An 11,782-nucleotide genomic window follows, 5' to 3' on the forward strand; every position below is an offset into this window, starting at 1 on the left:
GCCTAGTTCGTAATGAGGGCCATAGAGCAGTACATATTGAGAATGAAGCAATATATTATGTATATTAATAATACATTTATGAATGTCAACTAGTGCAGTATGCATGCAAGTCAATGTTGTGTTCATGCACTGTGACTCCTGTGCATCACACATGAAAATTAGCATAGGTTGTACACTACAACTACTTTATTATATATATACCAGCACAGTACAAAAGTAAACCAATACATTATGTATCTGAACCAAGCAAATATACATGTCAACGAATACATTAGGAATGCAAATTAACATATAATGGATTTAAACCATTAAGGTGCATAGTTCAACAAATATATTACACACACAAGACAGTATGTTACATGTGTGAGGCAATAGACTATGTACATTAACTAATAGATTAAACACCAACAACCATGTGTTCTTCTTGCAAAGCAGTAAGATCTGTGTGTGCATTATTATGTTTTGCACCCAAACAGTACATTTTGGGGACGAACCAAAGTATTGTGCATTCCAACCAATATGTTGCACTTTTGGATTAGTGTGATATGTATGCACAATAGTTAATATATATCATGGCTTTAAATTACATCTCAGGTTTGCATGGTTTCTTGGAATGGAAGGTTTAGAGTCACGTCATGCAGATTTAAGGTGCAATTTAAAATCATGGTATAGATTGAAGGACAGTAATATTATGTGGGGATGATACAATTAAATGGAATTAGCAGGTGTTTTGGAACTGAAAGATGATCTCAGTACAGAACTACTAAGCCAGCAACTCATCAAAGATAAACTACACATCACACAATATATCATGTTTTGATTATGAGATCCACTTGAAAGTGTCTTGATTTTTTAACCCACTAATTACTTTTCTCTTTACTTTCCTCACAATGAGCCCTGAAGAAGCGGTTGTTGAGCTGCGAAACACGTGTTAGCTGTGACTATGTCAGAACATTAAGAAATATTCATTGGACTTGTATTTTGTTTTAAAATGTGTTTAAATATCTATCACAATAAAGAAACTTTGGATGAAATGTACTGGTGTATGGATTAATTATTATGTAACTTATTGATAATAGCTCCCCACTGATGTGTGTATATATGTTTCCTTGGAACATATCTGTTTATTTGGTTACTGGTATAGTTGGTAGTAGTCTAGCACAGAGCCATTCACATCTATAACCCATACTATAATCAATATTAAATGTATGACATACTGTAAAGCGTTCTTGAGGATCTGCACTGGTTTCCCATTTATTCCGAGCAATAAGCATGGCATGCAGATAATGTTACAATAAAATGGTGCTGTGATGAGCTTAATTACATTCATTTAGCTCCTCAATTACTATAATGGATTGGGAGTCAAGTGGTAAATCTAACCGCAGGAATTCTGCATATCATGTAATGCATTTCTGTGACACTCCAAGGAGAGAGAAATTTGAGATGCATTCAGTGTGAGCCACGCGGCATAATTATTCACTGGAGAGCTATTCAATAATGCTAGTTATTGGTTCTATCCTAATGTACGGGCCTTCTGCTTTGCACACAGCAGAAATATACACTGCGCTTAGCGACTACAGTGTATGGCATACTCCAAACAAGATGGCCATTGCTTCAGGCATAGTACGGGCGCCCTCAGCAGAGCGAGATGAAACAGCATACTTTATGTGTCATTTTGTAAATTCAGCTCTGGTGTCTCAAAAAATGTTGTTAATTGTTAGACCTGACAGCCTTAGGGTGGTCACCGCTAACTTTTTGCCTTCCTCCCTCAACTTTTGAGATACTGTTTTTGCTGGTTTTTATACTCTGCGCACTTTACCACTGCTAAAGTGCATTTGCTCTCTCCCTTTAAACATGGTAACATTGGATCATACCAATTGGGCTATTTAATTTACTTATAAGTCCCTAGTAGAGTGCACTATATGGACCCAGGGCCTGTAGATTAGTAGATTAAATGCTACTGGTGGGACTGCAGCACTGATTGTGCCATCCACTTAAGTAGCCCCTTACCTTTGTCTCAGGCCTGCCATTGCTGGACCTGTGGGTGCAGATTCAGTGTCAATTTGCATTTAAAAGTACTTGCTAAGCCTAAAATGCCCCTTTTTCTACATATAAGTCACCCCTAAGGTATGCCCTGGATAACCCCTGGGCAGGGTGCTGTGTAGGCAAAAGGCAGGACATTTACCTATGTAGTTTACATGTCCTGGTAGTGTAAAACTCCTAAATTCGTTTGTACCCTCCTGTGAGGCATTCTCCCTTCACAGGCTAACATTGGGGCTGCCCTCATACATTGTTTGAGTGCTAGCTGCTGATCTGAAAGGAGTAGGAAGGTTTTATTTAGTATGGCCAGAATGGTAATACAAAATCCTGCTGACTGGTGAAGTTGGATTTAATATTACTGTTTTAGAAAGTGAGCATTTCTCTGCACTTAAAGCTTTCTATGCCTTGCAATCCACATCTGGCTGGGCTTAGTTGACAGCTTCCTTGTACATTCACTCAGACACACCCCAAACACAGGATTCTCAGCCTCACTTGCATACATCTGCATTTTGAATGGGTCTTCCTGGGCTGGGATGGTGGAGGGCCTGACACTTGCATATCAAAGGACAGTAGCCTGCCCTCACACGAAGCACTGTGCTAACCCCCTACTTTGACCCTGTCAGACAGGATTGAACTGAAAGGGGACCTTGTACACTTCTAAGCCACTCTTTGAAGTCTCCCCCACTTCAAAGGCACATTTGGGTATTTAAACAGGGCCTCTGCCCCTACCAACTCAGACACTCCCTGGAGAAGAAAACCTGACCTAGAACCTGCATCCTGCCAAGAAGACCAGCCTGGCTGCTCAAAGGACTCACCTGTCTGCTTTCAGTGAAGGACTGCTACCTTGCTGTTGCCCTGCTGCCTTGCTGCTCTCTGGCTGTGGTGAAGAAGTGCTCTCCAAGTGCTTGGATAGAGCTTGCCTCCTGTTCCCTGAAGTCTCAGGACCAAAAAGACTTCATCTCTACAAGAAGGCATTTTAATAATTTTGACCTGCATTACCAGATAAATATTATATATTTTTCTAAACACTGTGTGGTGTATTCTTGTGGTGCTATATTGTGTAATTGTATGATTTATTGTACAAATACTTTACACATTGCCTTCCAAGTTAAGCATGACTGCTCAGTGCCAAGCTACCAGTGGGTGGGCACAGGATCATTTGGATTGTGTGTGACTTACCCTGACTAGAGTGAGGGTCCTTGCTTGGACAGGGGGTAACCCGACTGCCAACCAAAGACCCCATTTCTAACATTAATGAACCTGTGAGTGGAGTTGTGAGCGATGGACAGTCTGTCTAACCACTATGTTTACATTTACAAGAATGTGGTAAATCTGCACTCACAGTACACATGTAGGAGTGTTGATTTACTACTTTGTGAATTCATGAAAATTCCCAGTAGTAGGCCTGCAAATCTGACCCACTCATAAATTTCCAAGCATACAATTGGGAATGCTATCTGACATCTCCTACTGGCTTCCATTCCACGTGCCCAGAAACCAATCTAGCATAGATTTAAGCATAAGAGGACTGTAGCACCCTGAGCAAATGCACATTTTCCTCTTCATTTCTCTGTGCAGGGAATTGTTTTTCCTTTCCCGTTGCAGGAAGACCTTCCACCTTTTTACCACCTTATCATGGGTGAACCATCCCCTTCCTCATGCTGGAAGGGGACTTAGCTGAAGCATCTTTCTCACTATTTCCTGGGTCAAGGTAGTAAGTACTGCCAACTTCCTACCCTTGCAAACGTTTACTACTGTGGATTTCTCAACACTTGCAGCAGATAAATCCATAACAGTAATTCCAATTTAGAATTGCAGGAATCCTTTTGTGAATTCCTAGCATGCATGAAAAACATATCTTCAGCCATAATTTTACGGTTAAGGATAAAAATACTTCTGTGAATTAGGGCAAACATTTTTGCTCCTCACCCTCTGAGGCACGTTCTCTCTTTCCATGTATTTCAACAAGTGCAGAACAGCTGTGCATGGTGGGAAAGCAGGCTTAAGCGGGCCAGTAGGCTTCACTATGAACTAAGGAGGAAGTTATTCCATTTTGTGGAGAAATTGAAGCATGGCTGCGGTAATGGTCATTAATTCAGTATGTTTCAGGAGTCCTATAACCCACATAATGTGTTGGATTTGAAGAATACTTGTCGCAGTACACCTTCTCTGCCTTATCTAGCCTTTGGTTTGGAAGCAACATCATCCTCCACATCATTGTTTTCGTTATTTATCCGGGTGTTTCCTTTTGGGGGTTCACAACCTGGTCAGTGATGACCTCAATCTAGTCCATCAACCACTTGTTACCTTCAGTAATAGTGGTCATGACATCTTTAAGGCTGTAACCACACTGGTTGTGATCTGCCTGCAAGAAACTTTAATGATGGGTAGATAACCAGTAGGCATTGCTAGCAATAAATTCAAACTCCTAACCCATTCCCTATTAGTATATTTCTGAAGGGGCAATGTGTGAATCGTCATCTCAGGGTTCCCATTTCAATCACAGACACAAGTACCACCTGACAAGGTGATTAGGGCAGGGTTGGTTACAGCAATAATGAGTGACAGGAAACCCACTGATATAGCCTGACAGAACTCTCGTGGGAGTGTGTGTATGTGTGACCCAAATCCATTTTTGACATTGCTTAGCAGGACATCACAGTATGAATCAATCTTCATGTCTTCAAGACACCTTTATGCCTCCACACTGAACACATAAATATTTTCAAGCCACAGCTTTGACCACTTCAAGACTGAGCTACACATGCCTTTAAGTCTGGGTCATTGCAACTTTAGACCAGCTGCACCTGAATTGACATGACTTAGACGGTCTGAGACTACCCATGGATCTTGATTCAAAGCGAGTGACATATAAAGACAGGAGCTATTTCTCATTTTACCCACAAAACATTACACCCAAATGCTGTTTGTGGGTTAGCACAGTAGAGGTAGACTCTCATGGTCCCCTGGATAAACATTAGATTGTTTGTTGTCCCATCAGTTAAAACATACATTTTGATATTATCATTGAGCTCCTTGGACAATCTCCTGTAACACATTATCTTTTTTCATGAAATGTTTATATTGTTAGTTCAGCTCATTTAAGACCATTAGGTCCAGATTTAAGAAAAGTGGCGCTGCACCTAGTGCAGTGCCACTTTACTTGTTCCCCTAAGTGCCCCCTTAATGCCACCATGTGTGCACTGCACGTAAGATCCCTTGCACCCTGGTGGTAGTTAGGAAACTGGTGTCAAAACTTTTTAAGCTAGTTTGGAGCTTTGAAGGATTAGCTAAAAAAATGTTGATGCTAATCCTACAAGCCAATTGAGTCCCATTATGAATGATGATGCGCCTCCTTATAACGCCTGCTCTGAGCTGGCATTAAAAGTGCTGACAAAAATGATGCAAAGAAATCTCTTACATTTCATTACGCCATTGTTTCACCCCCTTTGCATGCATTATCCATGACGCATGCATGATGTAGGGCAAAGAGTTACAAAATGGTGCAATACATGCATTGCGCCAATTTGTAAATCTGGTGCGGTGCTTTTGGCCATCTAAAGATACATTAGCATCAAATAAATTATGCTGATGTGTAGTTAGATGACACAAGGGGCTCTTAAATCTGCCCCTTAGTTTCTCTATTATTTAGACCTCTCATTTTTGGTTTATGCAGTTATACCTCACCCAAGCTCACTGAGATCATCCTTCATGCTCTGGCCAGCTATCAGTGGTGAATAGTTTGTGGACTGCACTGTTTTGTATCCACAGACAGGCTGATTTTGCATCCTTACATAATGTGGCACAATTACAACCTTAATGTTTTTCAAATACTGGGCTCATACCGAGCTAGGAGAATAAGAGCAGCACATGCTTGGTCTCAAATAAAGGTATGGTACATTAATTGAAATAATGGGTTTAAAATATAGAATTAACCATTATGGTATCAGTGAGATCTTTTTTAGATAGAAGATACTGACATTATAATGATTTTACTCATAACACTATAGATTTGTGTATCAATTGACTGAACTTTAATTTATATAAAATAGAGTAAAAACAAAACAAACTGTCAAGAGGCAGTAAGTTTATACAAATTCTATTTCCCAAGGAAACATAACACAATTGTTGGCACTAGACCTTCAAATATGGGTCATTCCGAAAACCATAATGGGTCATAATGAGTATAAAGTGATATGTTTTTATGGTACAATTTATCCTTTCAAATTTCAAGGATAGAGGCATGCTTTAGTTTACAAATATAAATGCTTCTCAGTTCAAAAATATGTTGAGCAGATTTAGCAAGTTGATCTGCTGTCAAAAAAGTGAAGGCTAAGGCAGCATGAAGCAAGAAAGCAAATGTATGATCTCAGAAGATCCAGGCTATTTAATACATGGGTGCAAATATAACCTTCAATTAGAAAGTGAATCTGTCCCACTGTTAGTCAGTCCTATTTTGTATGTGGGTACTATATATAGAACTTATGAATTACTCTGTAATGGTACATCAACAATACATGTGATGGCATTTTATAATGAGCTCAATGAAACGTTTTACTGATACGTTTAAATCTTCGTCTAAGTCTGAACAATAACCTGATTGCAAATAAATTGAAAACTACATTAACCTTTGGGTGCAATTAAATTTAGAGCATCGTAGAAGGATTCACCACAACACACTAACTAATATTTGATAGTGTGTAAGTCCATTACATACTGGGATTATTCTATTTTAAATTTTCTAACATGAAGATTGAAATTAAAAACATGAGAGTGAGATATAATTGTCATTTTTGCAGCATACAAGCAGTAATGAAGTGAAAACACAACACAAGAAAAATAGCAAACTAATTTGAATAAGAGTAGTAGAACCAAAGATTTGAATTTCTAAAATGTTTAGTGTAAGATAGCACCTAAAATATCAAAGCAAAAACTGAGTGTTAGAAATTGGATCTTTGTTTGGCAGTCAGGTCTGTCCCAGCAAGGACCCTCACTCTAGTCAGGGTAAAGGAGACTCACCCTCAGTTAACCCCCACCTACGCCCTTGGTAGCTTGGCACAAGCAGGCAGGCTTAACTTCAGAAGCAAGTGTAAAGTATTTGTACCAAACACACAGTAACTCAGTGAAAACACTGCAAAATAACACAACACAGGTTTAGAACAATAGACAATATTTATCTAAGCAAAACAAGACAACAACAACACCAATCCAATATATACAAGTCAAGATATGATTTTTTAAAAGAATAAGACCCTCATTACGACCCTGGCAGTTGGCGGTAATATGGTGGAAAGTACTGCCAACAGGCTGGCGGTACTTTCCACCATATTATGACATTGGGTGTTTGGCTGAAGCCAAACTGCCAATGTACCACACCAACCGCTATGGCGGTAAAGGCTGCAGGGCTGGAGTCATCAATCTCCAGCCCAGCGGCCATCAATATACCGCATACGAGATTATGACCCTGCCTATCCCCATGGTTTTCGTGGCTCCTTTACCGCCATAAAAACCATGCAAAAAGAACAGATGATGGACGGAATGCAGAGCAAATCAAACATTCACCCCCAGTCACAAAGATCTCGGTTTAATCCATTGTTTTTTTGCTCACCACGCCACCCCAGTTTGGACCCAGCCATGTACAAATCAGTCTTGACCTTGTTTCTCGTGGGAACAGTCCAGCCCGAACTGCCAAGCCAGGTCTTCCCTGGACCGGAAACAAGCATCCTAGAATCGGTTTCAGGGTATCACCCTTCATCAGCTAGGCTAGCTTGATTCTAGTGGCGCAGTGAGCACGGGACCCAAGTATGGGCAAACCCTTACACTTGGGGTGACAAATGCAAAAAGAACAGATGATGGACGGAATGCAGAGCGAATCAAACATTCACCTCCAGTCACAAAATTCTGGGTTTGATCCATCTTTTTTTGCTCACCACGCCACCCCAGTTTGGACCCAGCCATATGCAAATCAGTCTTAACCCTGTTTCTCATGGGAACAGTCCAGCCCGAACTGCCAAGCCAGGTCCTCCCTGGATCGGAAACAAGCATCCTGGGACCGGTTTCAGGGTATCATCCTTCATCAGTTGGGCTTGCTTGATTCCAGTGGCACAGTGAGCACTGGACCCACATCTGGGCATAGCCTTCCCAGTTGGGAAGTTCAGTCTGCTGGTAACGAGGGCGTGTGTGATGGCCTTTCTGTGTTTGAGGGGGATCCATTTGAATGTCTTGTGTAGGAGGCGAAGAGTGTGGAAGCAGGTGGATGCGACTGAGTTGATTTGGCGGTCCCTGTTGAGTTTGGAGTCCAGGATGATTCAGAGGTTGCAGGCTTAGTTCATGGGGGTGAGAGGGCTTCTGAGGGTGGGGGCCCACCAGGAATCGCTCCACGTGTTGGGTTGAGGGCCCATGATGAGTACTTCAATTTTGTCTGCATTGAGTTGTAGGCAGGTGCTTTTCATCCGGTTGGCGACTGCTCCCATGCCTTCACGGAAGTTGCGTCTGGCTGTGTTGTGTTCGTTGGATAGGGAGAGGATAAGTTGGGTGTCGTCAGCGTAGGAGACGATGCTGAGTCCGTAGTTTCTGCCGATATCGGCTAGCGGGGCCATGTAGACACTAAACAGCGTGGGACTGAGGGAGGATCCCTGTGAAACTCTGCAGGTGGTAGGTGTGGGGTGCGAGAGGAAGGGGGAAGTCTTACTTGTTGAGTTCTGCCGGAGAGGAAAGATTGGATACAGTTGAGGGCCTTGTCTCTGATGCCGGCCTCGTGAAGTCTGCGTATCAGGGTGTGGTGGGAGACTGTGTCAAAGGCTGCCGAAGGGTAGAGCAGGATGAGGGACGCAATCTCTCCCTTGTCCAGCAGGGAGTGGATGTCATCTGTTGCGGCTAGGAGGGATGCTTCAGTGCTGTGGTCTTTTCTGAAGCCAGATTGGGAGGTGCTGAGAATGTTGTGGTCTTTGATGAAAGTTGTGAGTTGGCTGTTGATGGCTTTCTCAATGACTTTCACCGGAAAAGGGAGCAGGAAGATGGGCCTGTAGTTTTTGAGGTTGGTGGGGTCTGCCGAGTGTTTCTTGAGAAGAGGATTGATCTCTGCGTGTTTCCCGTCATCAGGGACGGAGGCGTCTGCTAGGGAGTGATTGATGGTGAGGCGGAGCTTGGGGGCGATGGTTTCAGAGACTCTGTTGAAGATGTGGTGGGGGCATGGTTCCGTGGGGGTCCCAGAGTGTATGGTCCCCATTGTCTTCAGTGTATATTCGGAGGTGAGGGGGTCCAGTTGGTGATCATTGGTCTTTTGATGTCGGGTTCCGGTGGTGGGGGTTCTGCACGTGGGTTGTCCTCATGAAAGTTGACATAGATGGCCTTGATTTTGTGGTGGAGGCATGTGTTGTTTGTTGCAGAGATCATGTGAGGGTGGGATGTCAATTGCTTCACTGTTGGGTTGGGCGAACTCCTTTATGATGCTGAAAAGTTCCTTGCTGTTGTGTGCGGAGATTCTTTCTTGTATTGCTTTCTTTCTGGTGCTTTAGAAGAGATGGTGGTGTGCAGTGGTGGCGGGTCTGAAGTTGATTTGGGCTTCTGTTGATTTGGTGTTTCTCCAGATTTTCTTGAGGCGTCAACATGTGCGTCTGGATTCTCGGAGTTCTGCGATGAACCAGCTGGCTTTCTTAGCATGGGTGTTGTTGGTCTTTTTGAGGGGAGCTATAGTGTTGGCACAGTGAAAGGTGTGGGCTTGTGATGTTCGGGTCGTCGTGGTGTGCTATGGGAGGCGGAGTTGGTGAGGATTGCGGTGAGCTGATCGTTGATGATTCTTGTCCAGCTTCTATGAGATGGTTAGTGTTGGGGTCTGAGGATGGTGTGTGTGTTGAAGATTAAATGGATGCAGCGATGGTCTGTCCATTGAAGTTCGGAAGTGTGGCTAAAGGTGATGGAGGTTCCTGTTGTGAAGATGGGGTCGGGGGTGTGTCCTACCGAATGCAATGGTTCCGTCATGATCTGTCAAAGCCCTGTGTTGTGGAGGTTGTCTTGGAGGGATGCGATGTTGGGGGTCTTGTATGGCGGTGTTGGGGGTCTTGTAGGTTGTTGAGGTGGAAGTTGAGGTCTACCAGCAGGGTGTAGCTGGAGGCTGTGATGGCTTGTGCAGTAATACTGTCTATGAAAAGTCAGAGAAAGGTGCACAGGGCTTGGGTGGGTGGCAGATGATGGTTCCCCTGAGGGTGGACATTGGACTTGTCTGAAGTTTGAAGTGAAGGTGTTTCATCAGGCTTGTGGGGTCTTCGGAGTGTGTACTCAGTCGGATGTTAGACATGTGGATGATGGTGATTCCCCTCCGGGGTGGCTGGGGTGGTCTTTCCTGTTGATCTTGTATCCTTGGGGAATGGTGATGGCAAAGTCCGGGCCAGAGGTGGTGTTGGTCGAGGTTTCGGTGAGGAATGTGACGTCTGGGGTGGTGCTGTCAAGGAGGTCCCAGATTTCGGTAAGTGTTTGTGGAGGGAGTGGACATTGAGGAGGATGCATTTCAGGATCTTGTGGCTGTGTTGTTGTGGGTGGGTTGTGCCGGGTCAAAAGTCTTGGTGGTGGTGTGGGATTGGTGGCAGCGGAGGCAACTGAAGTGTCAGTGGGCGTCAGCTGGTGATGACGGCCTGCAGTTGTTGTTGTGTCCTGGATTGAGTGCGTGGAGTGCTGCTGGCATGTAGAGGCAGCAGGTGGGAGGTCCAGGGGTCCTGGCAATGGTCACAGTTGGGTCACGGATGGGAGCAGATGGGCTTGCCTTTGGTTCTGCACCCCTCCTGGGACCTACTAAGCCCTGTCTGACATGGAAAGCCACCTAGCTAGCTATCCAGATTTTGATATTCACCCAATAACTCAGAGTTGTACCACGCAGTGATGTATGAGCTGACGTAAAGGGGCATCCACTGACTAAAACTCACCACCAGAATCCTGTGTCACACACTCTAGACTTACCCCCTTGTGGCTGCTGTGATGCTCTCAAGAGCCCAACCAGCTCTGGATAGGCCACAGTCAGTATACAGGCCATCAAACGGGGGGTCAGGTTCCGACGGGCACCCCTTCCTCATTGGGAGGCCATCCTCAGCTGGGCCCCTGTGGTCTTCAGGTCCCATCATCTCAGGTCCTCCCACCGTTTTCTGAAGTGGGTGCTCCACCAACTATAAACCCCCAGGGTCATCGCGTCCTTGGCGATGGCACACCACAAGCCCTTCTTCTGATGGGCACTGACCTGCTGGGAAAACACAATCAGAGGGACATCTTGAATCAGAATATCGAGCCTGTCACACATATGGTGTTCAGACATAATTTGCCCCTCAAATAGCACACACATCACCCGGAGCTCTGCATGTACACTACGACCAGCTATACCCCCACCCAAATTACACACTCCCAGGACACACACACACATCTCCATGCAGCCCTGTCACATGCAACATCCCCATGGTGCACTCACCTGTTGTTCTGCTGGTCCATACCGCTGTTCATACAGGGGTAAGACCACATCCACCAGGCGCTATAACTTCACTGAAGTGAAGGCAGGGGCCCTTTCCCCTGTCACACGGGCCATGGCAGGTTCCAGACACATGTCACAGCAGCACACGCAGTGGAGGTGTTGTCCTGTGGAAAGTTAGGAATCAAGTGAGGTTATAGTCAGAAAATACTGGTCATGTCTGTGGGGTGTACACCATTGCCGGCGGTGATCCTCATTGGATACTGTATTCCATAGAGCCCAATGTTAGCCAAT

Source organism: Pleurodeles waltl, chromosome 11 (assembly GCF_031143425.1).
Source record: "Pleurodeles waltl isolate 20211129_DDA chromosome 11, aPleWal1.hap1.20221129, whole genome shotgun sequence".
Lineage (NCBI taxonomy): Eukaryota > Metazoa > Chordata > Amphibia > Caudata > Salamandridae > Pleurodeles > Pleurodeles waltl.